Below are 14,543 nucleotides of genomic sequence, written 5' to 3' on the forward strand. Positions count from 1 at the left end.
CTTGCAGAGACAAACGCCGTCTTGCAGCAGCAACTGGGCGAAGCCAACACCGCACTTCGTGCCAAGGAGGACGAGTGCAACAGGGTGGCCCAGGAGCGCGACCGCCTGGCCAAGGAACTGAAGGACCAGGCGGAACTTCACAAGGCGGCCCTGAAGCAGGCGGCAGACAACAAAGCCAGGCTCTTGGCTGAGTTTGAGACCGAGCGCACATGTTGGGCTGAGACGAAGGCGGCGCTGACTGCCGGCTATGGCAGGATCGAAGACATAGTCGACCGTGAGCTTTCTTCTCTTTCTCTCGGCTGTCGGTTGTTAAGTGAACTGGCTTCTGATTTCTGACTTGTTGCTTTGCTTGAGCAGACTTCTTCCCTGGCAATTCCATCGCTGCCAACCAGGCCATTGAGGCTCGCCGCGAGGAGCGAAGGGCGGCAGGCGCGAAGATTGCTGCCGACGCCCCTCGGACCCTTGGCGAGCAGCTCCTTAGTATTCAGGCTCGTCTCCAGCCGGCCAACCGGATGTTCCGCCGGCTACAGCGTGCTGGGGCTCAGGCGATCTCCACCCTCTGGCCGGACAGGCAAGCTCCACGCACCCCCAGCCGGACTGCCGACTGGCTGGAAGTGGCTGCCGGCCGGCTTGAGGCATGGAAGGGCTCTGCAGCCCGAGCAGGAGCGCGGCGTGAGTTCGCCAAGGTGCGGTATCCTGGGCTAGATCTAGCCTAGTTGGCCACGTTTCGGCAGGAAGCCGGTGCCGAATTGGCGGCGGTGGAGCGCGATCTCACAATTCGCGCAGACGCGATCGCTGAGTACACCAACACCGGTGTCTTCGTCCCTGAGCTGAACGAAAACGGCGCCGAGGCGCCGCCGGAATGGTTCAGACTGAACCCGGATGATGGCAAAGACTCGGCAGAGGTCATTGCCTCCAGCGATGAAGGGGAAAATGAGGATGATGAAGACAGCGCGCCGGAGGTCGGAGTGGACGGCCAGTCTCAACTCGACCGCGCCTCCAGCAACGAGCCGCGTGCAAGCACGCCGACTGTTGTTGAAGGCAACCAAGCCGAGACTCACCAGCCAGCCACTCCACCAACCGGCGCCCCCGACTCCACCAACCTGCCGGACTCGCCTGCTGCTCCCTTGGTCTAGGCCGCCAATTTTATCGTAGCTTTTCCTGCTTAGTAGTCTTCTCAACAAACTTTCGTTAAATTTGCACAATTCCACCCGCGGGGTGTACCCAAACTATGTTGAATATTGGCCGAGGGCCTTTTGGTATGTAAATTATTTCCCGCACAAGCTTTGCTTTTGCCGAGTTCCGACTTTTCTTGCTTTTTGTTCCTTGGCTTTTCCTTTGCCGCCCTCCCATGGTTTCCTACTTGCCAGCCGGACAGCCGCTCTGCGGACTGCGGCCTGGTCAAGTATTTTGCCATTGTGGCAGGACAAGTACTTTGGCCGATTGGAACGTTTTAAGCTAAGTAGGAAGCCGGCCGGCCGGCTGCTCAGCAGCCGGTCAGTGAGGCGAAGGGGCCGGTTTGTCCTATGTCGATGTTTTGGTCCTTAGTCATTTTTCATGTGAGCATTGTTTCTTGCCTTTAACTCTTGCCAAGTAAACAGCCGCTCTGCGAGCTGTGGCTTGTGGCAAGAGAGGGCTTAGGTGCTTGCACATTACTTGTCCGACTGCAGGAAACATCGACATAGTACAAGGCGGTGATACGTCTCCAACGTATCTATAATTTTTTATTGCTCCATGCTATATTATCTTCTGTTTTGGACATTATTAGGCTTTATTATTCACTTTTATATTATTTTTGGGACTAACGTATTAACCGGAGGCCCAGCCCAGAATTGTTGTTTTTTGCCTATTTCAGAGTTTCGCAGAAAAAGAATATCAAACGGAGTCCAAACGGAATGAAACCTTCGGGAACGTGATTTTCGGAACGAACAAGATCCAGGAGACTTGGACCCTACGTGAGAGAAGCTTCCAGGAGGCCACGAGGTAGGGGGCGCGCCTACCCCACCAGGGCGCGCCCTCCACCCTCGTGGGCCCCCTGTTGCTCCACCGACGTACTCCTTCCTCCTATATATACCTACGTACCCCCAAACGATCAGAACAGGAGCCAAAAACCTAATTCCACTGCCACAACCTTCTGTACCCACGAGATCCCATCTTGAGGCCTATTCCGGAGCTCCGCCAGAGGGGCATCCATCACGGAGGGCTTCTACATCATCACCATAGCCCCTCCGATGAAGTGTGAGTAGTTTACCTCAGACCTTCGGGTCCATAGTTATTAGCTAGATGGCTTCTTCTCTCTTTTTGGATCTCAATACAATGTTCTCCCCCTCTCTCGTGGAGATCTATTCGATGTAATCTTCTTTCTACGGTGTGTTTGTTGAGACCGATGAATTGTGGGTTTATGATCAAGATTATCTATGAATAATATTTGAATCTTCTCTGAATTCTTTTATGTATGATTGGTTATCTTTGCAAGTCTCTTCGAATTATCAGTTTGGTTTGGCCTACTAGATTGATCTTTCTTGCAATGGGAGAAGTGCTTAGCTTTGGGTTCAATCTTGCGGTGTCCTTTCCCAGTGACAGTAGGGGCAGCAAGGCACGTATTGTATTGTTGCCATCGAGGATAACAAGATGGGTTTTTTTTATCATATTGCATGAATTTATCCCTCTACATCATGTCATCTTGCTTAAAGCGTTACTCTGTTCTTATGAACTTAATACTCTAGATGCATGCTGGATAGCGGTCGATGAGTGGAGTAATAGTAGTAGATGCAGGCAGGAGTCGGTCTACTTGTCTCGGACGTGATGCCTATATACATGATCATACCTACATATTCTCATAACTATGCTCAATTCTGTCAATTGCTCAACAGTAATTCGTTCACCCACCGTAAAATACTTATGCTCTTGAGAGAAGCCACTGGTGAAACCTATGGCCCCCGGGTCTATCTTCATCATATTAATCTTCCAACACTTATTTATTTCCATTGCTTTTATTTTACTTTGCATCTTATCATAAAAATACCAAAAAAATTATCCTATCATATCTATCAGATCTCACTCTCGTAAGTGACCGTGAAGGGATTGACAACCCCTTATCGCGTTGGTTGCGAGGATTTATTTGTTTTGTGTAGGTACGAGGGACTCGCGCGTAGCCTCCTACTGGATTGATACCTTGGTTCTCAAAAACTGAGGGAAATACTTACGCTACTTTGCTGCATCACCCTTTTCTCTTCAAGGGAAAACCAACGCAGTGCTCAAGAGGTAGCAAGAAGGATTTCTGGCGCCGTTGCCGGGGAGGTCTACGCAAAAGTCAACATACCAAGTACCCATCACAATCCCTTTTCTCCCGCATTACATTATTTGCCATTTGCCTCTCGTTTTCCTCTCCCCCACTTCACCCTTGCCGTTTAATTCGCCCTCTCTTTTCCGTTTGCCTCTTTTTCGCTTGCTTTTTGTTTGCTCGTGTGTTGGATTGCTTGTTTGTCACAATGGCTCAAGATAATACCAAATTATGTGACTTTACCAATACCAACAATAATGATTTCCTTAGCACTCCGATGCTCCTCTTACCGATACTGAATCTTGTGAAATCAATGCTGCTTTGTTGAATCTTGTCATGAAAGATCAATTCGCCGGCCTTCCTAGTGAAGATGCCGCTACTCACCTAAATAGCTTCGTTGATTTGTGTGATATGCAAAAGAAGAAAGATGTTGATAATGATATTGTTAAACTGAAGCTATTTCCTCTTTCGCTTAGAGATCGTGCTAAAGCTTGGTTTTCGTCTTTGCCTAAAAATAGTATTGATTCATGGAATAAGTGCAAAGATGCTTTTATCTCTAAGTATTTTCCTCCCGCTAAGATCATCTCTCTTAGAAACGATATTATGAATTTTAAGCAACTTGATCATGAACATGTTGCACAAGCTTGGGAGAGGATGAAATTAATGATACGTAATTGCCCTACTCATGGTTTGAATTTGTGGATGATTATACAAAAAAAATTATGCCGGATTGAATTTTGCTTCTAGAAATCTTTTAGATTCGGCTACGGGAGGCACTTTTATGGAAATCACTTTAGGAGAAGCTACTAAACTCCTAGATAATATTATGGTTAATTATTCTCAATGGCACACTGAAAGATCTACTAATAAAAAAGTGCATGCGATAGAAGAAATAAATGTTTTGAGTGGAAAGATGGATGAACTTATGAAATTATTTGCTAGTAAGAGTGTTTCTTCTGATCCTAATGATATGCCTTTGTCTACTTTGATTGAGAATAATAATGAATCTATGGATGTGAATTTTGTTGGTAGGAATAATATTGGTAACAACGCGTATAGAGAAAACTTTAATCCTAGGCCTTATCCAAGCAATTCCTCTAATAATTATGGTAATTCCTACAACAACTCTTATGGAAATTTTAATAAGATGCCCTCTGAATTTGAAACTAGTTTTAAAGAGTTTATGAAATCGCAAAAAAATTCAATGCTTTGCTTGAAGAGAAATTGCTTAAAGTTGATGAATTGGCTAGGAACGTTGATATAATTTCTCTTGATGTTGATTCTTTAAATCTTAGATCTATTCCTCCTAAGCATGATATCAATGAGTCTCTCAAAGCCATGAGAATTTCCATTGATGAGTGCAAAGAAAGAACCGCTAGGATGCGTGCTAAGAAAGATTGCTTTATGAAAGCGTGTTCTTCGAATTTCTATGAAAATAAAGATGAAGATCTAAAAGTTATTGATGTGTCCCCTATTAAATCTTTGTTTTGCAATATGAATCTTGATAATGATGGGACTGAATATGATCCACCTTTACCTAGAAGGCGTTCCAAAAATTCGGATTTTTCAGATCTTGATGCTAAAATTGATAAAAGTGGGATTGAAGAAATCAAAACGTTAGATGTTAATAAACCCACTATTTTGGATTTCAAGGAATTTAATTATGATAATTTCTCTTTGATAGATTGTATTTCCTTGTTGCAATCCGTGCTAAATTCTCCTCATGCTTATAGTCAAAAGAAAGCTTTTACCAAACATATCGTTGATGCTTTGATGCAATCTTATGAAGAAAAGCTTGAGTTGGAAGTCTCTATCCCTAGAAAACTTTATGATGTGTGGGAAACTACTATTAAAATTAAGATTAAGGATCATGAATGATATGCTTTGTGTGATTTGGGTGCTAGTGTTTCCACGATTCCCAAAACTTTGTGCGATTTGCTAGATTTCCGTGATTTTGATGATTGCTCTCTAAACTTGCACCTTGCGGATTCCACTATTAAGAAACCTATGGGAAGAATTAATGATGTTCTTATTGTTGCAAATAGGAACTATGTGCCCGTAGTTTTTATTGTTCTCGATATAGATTGCAATCCTTCATGTCCTATTATTCTTGGTAGACCTTTCCTTAGAACGATTGGTGCAATTATTGATATGAAGGAAGGGAATATTAGATTCCAATTTCCATTAAAGAAAGGCATGGAACACTTCCCTAGGAAGAAAATAAAACACCATATGAATCTATCATGAAAGCCACTTATGGATTGCCCACCAAAGATAGCAATACCTAGATCTATCCTTGCTTTTATGCCTAGCTAGGGGCGTTAAACGATAGCGCTTGTTGGGAGGCAACCCAATTTTATTTTTAGTTTTTTTGCTTTTGCTTCTGTTTAGGAATAAATCTTTGATCTAGCCTCTGGTTAGATGTGTTTTTATGTTTTAATTAGTGTTTGTGCCAAGTTAAACCTATAGGATCTTCTTGGATGATAGTTATTTGATCTTGCAGAAATTCCCAGAAACTTTCTGTTCACGAAAACAATTGTTAAAAATCACCAGAACGTGATAAAATACTGATTCCAATTGCTGCTGATCAATAAACAAATTGCCTAGGTTGTCCTATTTTGGCTGATTTTTTGGAGTTCCAGAAGTTTGCGTTAGTTACAGATTACTACAGACTGTTCTGTTTTTGACAGATTCTGTTTTTCGTGTGTTGTTTGCTTATTTTGATGAATCTATGGCTAGTAAAATAGTTTATAAACCATAGAGAAGTTGGAATACATTAGGTTTAACACCAGTATAAATTAATAATGAGTTCATTACAGTACCTTGAAGTGGTCTTTTGTTTTCTTTCGCTAACGGAGCTCACGAGATTTTCTGTTGAGTTTTGTGTTGTGAAGTTTTCAAGTTTTGGGTGAAAGATTTGATGGATCATGGAACAAGGAGTGGCAAGAGCCTAAGCTTGGGTATGCCCATGGCACACCCAAGATAATCTAAGGACACCAAAAAGCCAAAGCTTGGGGATGCACCGGAAGGCATCCCCTCTTTCGTCTACGTCCATCGGTAACTTTACTTGGAGCTATATTTTTATTCACCACATGATATGTGTTTTGCTTGGAGCGTCTTGTATGATTTGAGTCTTTGCTTTTTAGTTTACCACAATCATCCTTGCTGGACACACCTTTTCAGAGAGCCATACATGATTTGGAAATTATTAGAATACTCTATGTGCTTCACTTATATCTTTTGAGTTATATAGTTTTGCTCTAGTACTTCACTTATATCTTTTAGAGCACGGTGGTGGATTTGTTTTATAGAAAATATTGATCTCTCATGCTTCACTTAGATTACTTTGAGAGTCTTAAATAGCATGGTAATTTGCTTAAATAATCCTAATATGCTAGGTATTCAAGTTTAGTAAAAACTTTCTTATGAGTGTGTTGAATACTAAGGGAAGTTTGATGCTTGATGATTGTTTTGAGATATGGAGGTAATAATATCAAAGTCGTGCTAGTTGAGTAGTTTTGAATTTGAGAAATGCTTGTGTTGAAGTTTGCAAGTCCCGTAGCATGCACGTATGGTAAACGTTATGTAACAAATTTGAAACATGAGGTGTTCTTTGATTGTCCTCCTTATGAGTGGCGGTCGGGGACGAGCGATGGTATTTTCCTACCAATCTATCCCCCTAGGAGCATGCGCGTAGTGCTTGGTTTTTGATGACTTGTAGATTTTTGCAATAAGTATGTGAGTTCTTTACGACTAATGTTGAGTCCATGGATTATACGCACTCTCACCCTTCCATCATTGCTAGCCTCTTCGGTACCGTGCATTGCCCTTTCTCACATTGAGAGTTGGTGCAAACTTCGCCGGTGCATCCAAACCTCGTGATATGATACGCTCTTTCACACATAAACCTCCTTATATCTTCCTCAAAACAGCCACCATACCTACCTATTATGGCATTTCCATAGCCATTCCGAGGTATATTGCCATGCAACTTTCCACCATTCCGTTTATCATGACACGTCCATCATTGTCATATTGCTTAGCATGATCATGTAGTTGACATAGTATTCGTGGCAAAGCCACCATTCATAATTCTTTCATACATGTCACTCTTGGTTCATTGCATATCCCGGTACACCGCCGGAGGCATTCATATAGAGTCATACTTTGTTCTAGTATCGAGTTGTAATCACTGAGTTGTAAATAAATAGAAGTGTGATGATCATCATTTTCTAGAGCATTGTCCAAAGTGAGGAATAAAAAAAGAGAAAGGCCATAAAAAAAGAGGCCCAAAAAATGAGAGAAAAAGAGAGAAGGGACAATGTTACTATCCTTTGCCACACTTGTGCTTCAAAGTAGCACCATAATCTTCATGATAGAGAGTCTCTTGTTTTGTCACTTTCATATACTAGTGGGAATTTTTCATTATAGAACTTGGCTTGTATATTCCAACAATGGTCCTCCTCAAGTGCCCTAGGTCTTCGTGAGCAAGCAAGTTGGATGCACACCCACTTAGTTTCTTTTGTTGAGCTTTCATACATTTATAGCTCTAGTGCATCCGTTGCATGGCAATCCCTACTCCTTGCATTAACATCAATCGATGGGCATCTCCATAGCTCATTGATTAGCCTCATTGATGTGAGACTTTCTCCTTTTTTGTCTTCTCCACATAACCCCCATCATCATATTCTATTCCACCCATAGTGCTATGTCCATGGCTCGCGCTCATATATTGCGTGAAGGTTTATAAGTTTGAGATTACTAAAGTATGAAACAATTGCTTGGCTTGTCATCGGGGTTGAAGATGATGAGAGCATTCTTGTGTGACGAAAATGGAGCATGACTAAACTATATGATTTTGTAGGGATGAACTTTATTTGGCCATGTTATTTTGAGAAGACATAATTGCTTAGTTAGTATGCTTGAAGTATTGTTATTTTTATGTCAATTTGAACTTTTATCTTGAATCTTTTGGATCTGAATATTCATACCACAATTAAGAAGAATTACATTGAAATTATGCCAAGTAGCACTCCGCATCAAAAATTCTGTTTTTATCATTTACCTACTCGAGGACGACCAGGAATTAAGCTTGGGGATGCTTGATACGTCTCCAACGTATCTATAATTTTTGATTGCTCCATGCTATATTATCTTCTGTTTTGGACATTATTGGGCTTTATTATTCACTTTTATATTATTTTTGGGACTAACCTATTAACCGGAGGCTCAGCCCAGAATTGATGTTTTTGCCTATTTCAGAGTTTCGCAGAAAAAGAATATCAAACGGAGTCCAAACGGAATGAATCCTTCGGGAACGTGATTTTCGAAACGAACAAGATCCAGGAGACTTGGACCCTACGTAAGAGAAGCTTCCAGGAGGCCACGAGGTAGGGGGCGCGCCCTCCACCCTCGTGGGCCCCCTGTTGCTCCACCGACGTACTCCTTCCTCCTATATATACCTACGTACCCCCAAACGATCAGAACAGGAGCCAAAAACCTAATTCCACCGCCGCAACCTTCTGTACCCACGAGATGCCATCTTGGGGCCTGTTCCGGAGCTCCGCCGGAGGGGCATCCATCACGGAGGGCTTCTACATCATCACCATAGCCCCTCCGATGAAGTGTGAGTAGTTTACCTCAGACCTTCGGGTCCATAGTTATTAGCTAGATGGCTTCTTCTCTCTTTTTGGATCTCAATACAATGTTCTCCCCCTCTCTCGTGGAGATCTATTCGATGTAATCTTCTTTTTGCGGTGTGTTTGTTGAGACCGATGAATTGTGGGTTTATGATCAAGATTATCTATGAACAATATTTGAATCTTCTCTGAATTTTTTTATGTATGATTGGTTATCTTTGCAAGTCTCTTCGAATTATCAGTTTGGTTTGGCCTACTAGATTGATCTTTCTTGCAATGGGAGAAGTGCTTAGCTTTGGGTTCAATCTTGCGGTGTCCTTTCCCAGTGACAGTAGGGGCAGCAAGGCACGTATTGTATTGTTGCCATCGAGGATAACAAGATGTTTTTTTATCATATTGCATGAATTTATCCCTCTACATCATGTCATCTTGCTTAAAGCGTTACTCTGTTCTTATGAACTTAATACTCTAGATGCATGCTGGATAGCGGTCGATGAGTGGAGTAATAGTAGTAGATGCAGGCAGGAGTCGGTCTATTTGTCTCGGACGTGATGCCTATATACATGATCATACCTAGATATTCTCATAACTATGCTCAATTCTGTCAATTGCTCAACAGTAATTCGTTCACCCACTATAAAATACTTATGCTCTTGAGAGAAGCCACTAGTGAAACCTATGGCCCCCGGGTCTATCTTCATCATATTAATCTTCCAACACTTATTTATTTCCTTTGCTTTTTACTTTGCTTTTATTTTACTTTGCATCTTATCATAAAAATACCAAAAATATTATCCTATCAGATCTCACTCTCGTAAGTGGCCATGAAGGGATTGACAACCCCTTATCGCGTTGGTTGCGAGGATTTATTTGTTTTGTGTAGGTACGAGGGACTCGTGTGTAGCCTCCTACTGGATTGATACCTTGGTTCTCAAAAACTGATGGAAATACTTACGCTACTTTGCTGCATCACCCTTTCCTCTTCAAGGGAAAACCAACACAGTGCTCAAGAGGTAGCAGGCAGCAAGCCCCCGGGCCGACTAGTCGAACCCGGTTCCAAGCGGAAGAATGAAATAACACATTCATAGGCATAATACTTATCATACAGATAAAAAAGGGGTAGTCCCCGAGTGCTCCTCGAGGGACCCGAAGTCTTCGTACTTAATACAAAAGGTAGCGTGGTACATACTGCATCAACTGTAAAATCTTCGAAGGAGATTTGCATTCCATGGGAGCTCTGTTTCCTTGCCGGAGTCGTCCCTCTTGCGCGCCCTGGGCTTTTGGGCATCGATCAGGTAGTAGGAGTCGTTTCCCAAGGCTTTGCTGATGATGAAAGGGCCTTCCCAAGGGGCCGAGAGCTTGTGTTGGCCGGTTGTTCGCTGGATCAGCCGGAGCACAAGGTCTCCCTCTTGGAAGGATCTTGGCTTGACCTTCCGGCTGTGGTAGCGGCATAGACTCTGCTGGTATATGGCGGACCGACTGAGTGCCAACAGTCGGCCCTCTTCTAGCAGATCAATGTCGTCTTCTCGTGCTTCCTTTGCCTCCGCCTCGGTGTACATGAAGTGAGGTGAGTCAAACTCGATGTCAGTTGGGATGACGGCCTCGGCACCATATACGAGGAAGAAGGGTGTGAAGCCGGTTGACTTGTTCGGAGTGGTGCGCAGACTCCAGAGGACGGCTGGCAGCTCGTCGAGCCAGCAGCCGGCCGAATGCTCTAGAGGCTTGACCAGTCGGGGCTTGATTCCAGACAAAATGAGGCCGTTTGCTCGCTCAACCTGGCCGTTTGACTATGGGTGGGCAACGGACGCTAAGTCCAGTCGGATGCCCTGCGTCGCACAGAACCAGGCCAAGGCGCCCTTGGCGAAATTTGTGCCATTGTCGGTGATGATGCTGTGCGGTACGCCGTACCGAGTGGTGATGTCTGCAATGAAAGTCACAGCAGTCTGACCGTTCAACTTCTTGATTGGCTTCGCTTCAACCCACTTGGTGAATTTGTCCACAGCGACAAGCACATGAGTCATGCCGCCGCGTGCTGTCTTGAATGGTCCCACCATATCCAGTCCCCAGACGACAAAAGGCTAGGCGAGGGGAATGGTCTTGAGTGCAGAAGCCGGCAAATGCTGTTTGGAGCTGAATTTCTGGCATCCTTTACATTTCTTGACCAAGTCTTTGGCGTCTTCTAGGGCGTCGGCCAGAAGAAACCATGGTGAAAAGCTTTGGCAACAAGTGATCTTGAGGCCGCGTGATGTCCACACTCACCTTGATGGATATCTTTGAGGATTGCTTGGCCCTTCTCCGGCTCCACACTGCGCTGGTACACTCCAGTGACGCTGCGCCTGACGAGTTCCCTGTTGACGATGGTGTATGCTGCTGCCCAACATTGCACCTGTCGGGCCGAGATCTCATCGGTTGGCAGCTCTTTGTTCACCAGAAACTTGAGGATAGGCTCTGCCCATGATGGTGCTTGAATTTCTTCTACCGCCACTATGGCCACTTGTACGAGGGCGGTTGGGTTGGGGGTGGCGGGTTGGAGTCGGCCGTCGCTTCCTGTGTCGTTGAAGTCCCTGAGCCGACTGCTGAAGTCCCCGAGCCGACTGCTGCAGTCCCCGGGCCGGGATCTAAAGTCCCCGGGCCGGGTGCGACTACTACAGTCCCCGAGCCGCCTGCGGAAGTCCCCGAGCCGACTGCTGCAGCCTTTGAGTCGGATCCGACTGTTTCAGGAGCAGCCGGCACGAAGATAGATTCTGATTCTGGAGAAGGCTTGATCGACGGCTTGCAGAGGCACTGAAGGGAGACGCCGGCTGGTATTGCTTGACGGGTGGAGCCGATCCATGCCAAGGTATCAGCTGGCTCATTGTCGTTTCGTGGCACGTGAAGGAACTCGCACCCTTCAAAATATCCGCTGAGTTGCTGGACGAGGAAGCGGTAGCTTGCCATATTCACATCCTTGGCGTCCCAGTCGCCAGACGACTGTTGGACCACCAAGTCAGAGTCACCATAGTACAGAATCCGGCGAATGTCGAGCTCTTTGGCAAGCCGGAGTCCGTGTACTAGTGCCTCGTACTCGACTACATTGTTGGAGGCGGCAAAATGGATTTGCAGTGTGTATCTGAGCTTGTCGCCTTTGGGAGAGGTGAGGACGATGCCGGCTCCCAACCCGGTGTGCATCTTCGAACCATCAAAGCGCATCCACCAATGGGTGGAGTCCGGTGCTGGCGGCAGGTACTGGGTCTCGGCCCAGTCAACAAGGAAGTCGGCCAGCGCTTGGGACTTGATGGTGGTGCGGGGCTGGTAGAAGATGGTGTGGGGAGCCAACTCGGTGGCCCATTTGGCCACTCGGCCTGAAGCATCTCGGCTGCCAATGATCTCAGCAAGCGGGGCAGTGCAAACAACCGTGATGGGGTGCTCTTGAAAATATGGCTTTAACTTCTTGGCGGTAAAGTGCACGCCGTAGCACATCTTCTGGTAGTGGGGGTAGTTCTGCTTGGAAGCCGACAGTACTTCACTCAGATAATACACCGGTCTCTAGACCGGCAGAACCTTGTCGTCTTCCTTGCGCTCAACTACTATGACTGTGCTGACCACCCGGCTGGTGGCGGCGATGTAGAGGAGCATGGGCTCCTTGGCAGCCGGCGCGGCCAGGACAGGCGGCGTGGTCAACATCTTCTTGAGCTGGAGAAAAGCCTCATCTGCCTTGTCATTCCACTCGAAGTGAGTGGTTTTCTTCAGGAGTTGGTACAGGGGAAGGGCCTTCTCGCCCAGCCGACTGATGAAGCGGTTGATGGATGCTAAGCAGCCGGTGAATTTCTGGACATCTCGCAGTCGGGTGGGTTTCTCCATTCCTCAATTGCTTTGATCTTCAATGGGTCGCACTCAATGCCGCGCTCTGAGACCAGGAAGCCCAGGAGCTGGCCGGCTGGTACTCCGAACACGCACTTTTCTGGGTTGAGCTTGATCTGAAATCGGCGCAGATTTTCAAAAGTCTCCTTGAGATCTTCTAGGAGGGTCCCATGCTTCTCTGTCTTCACCACAACATCGTCCACATAGACGTGGGCGTTTCTGCCGAGCTGCTTGAGGAGGTACTTCTGCATGCAACGCTGAAAAGTGGCACCGGCATTCCTCAAGCCGAACATCATCGTCAGGTAGCAGAAGGCTTCGAATGGTGTGATGAAAGAGGTCTTCAGCCTATCAGCTGGGTTCAACTTGATATGGTGGTACCCTAAATATGCATCCAAAAAACTCAACAGCTCGCATCCGGCTGTGGATTCTATCACTTGGTCAATCCTTGGCAAGGAAAATGGATCTTTGGGGCAAGCTTTGTTGAGGCTGGTATAATCAATACACATGCACCACTTGTTGTTCTTCTTCAGTACAAGGACTTAGTTGGCCAGCCAATCCGGATAGAATACTTCCATAATGAAGCCGGTTGCTAGGAGCTGGGCTATCTCTTCACCGACAATTCCTCTCTTCTCTTCCGACAGGCGGCGGAGGGGTTGCTTGACCGGTTTGGCGTCAGGTCGGACGTGTAGCTTATGCTCGGGGAGATCCGTCGGAACACCCGGCATGTCCTTAGGAGACCATGCAAAGATGTCCCGATTCTCACGGAGGAAATCGACGAGCTCGCTTTCCTATTTGCTATCGAGGTTTGCACCTACGACAGCGTACCTCTCTGGGTGCTCCGGGTCTAACGGTATCTTCTTTGTTTCCTTCGCTGGCTTGAAGGAGCCTTCAGCTTCCGACTCCTTGGGATCTGGGGACATGTCCGGCTACTTGCCGGCCATGGCCACAACCCGGTCAAGGAGTCGCTTCTCGGCAGCAATCACAAGGGACTCGGCCAGCCGACTGCTGGCGGCCGCACAGGCGGACGACTTCTTGTAATCTCCGGAGACGGTGATAATTCCTTTGGTGCTTGGCATCTTCATCTTGAGGTAGGCATAGTGTGGTACCGCCATGAATTTGGCCAAGGCAGGTCGGCCAAGCAGTGCATGATAGGGACTTTCAAGGTCAACTACTTCAAACCAGACGGGCTCTCGGCGGAAATGATCTTTATCTCCAAAAAGGGCATCTATCTTGATGTTGCCAATTGGTGAGTGTGAGAGGCCAGGCACTATGCCATGGAAGACGGTCCGACTGGGCTGGAGGTGTTTTTGTTTGATGCCCAACTTCTCCATGGTATCGCGGTACAGGATGTTGATGCTTCTACCGCCATCTATCAGAACTCGGGAGAAGTGAGCAGCTCGCCTTTCCATAGCAAAGGTGGCATCCAACACCAGAGCGTAAGAACCCGAAGAAGGCATTACTTCCGGGTGACCGGCTCTGCTCCAACTGATTGGCTTTTCTGACCAGTGCATGAACTCTAGGGCTTCACAGGCTATAGCATTCACCTCTCGAGACTGCTGGCGTCGGCCGCGCCTGTCGTCAGCCAGACTAGTGAAGACGTCGTAGGCTCCTTGTTCTTCTGGGTACTCATCTTGGATGGCAGCAACTGGCCGGGCCGGCGGCGGCGGCGGGCCAGCCGGTGGAGGGGGCAGCAGTCCTTCGCCCTTGGAGATTCGGGTGAGCCAGTGACACTTCCGAGTGGTGTGGTTGGATGGCTTCGCACCGCTGTGGAACTTGCAGGG

This window comes from Aegilops tauschii, chromosome 6 (genome assembly GCF_002575655.3).
Source record: "Aegilops tauschii subsp. strangulata cultivar AL8/78 chromosome 6, Aet v6.0, whole genome shotgun sequence".
Lineage (NCBI taxonomy): Eukaryota > Viridiplantae > Streptophyta > Magnoliopsida > Poales > Poaceae > Aegilops > Aegilops tauschii.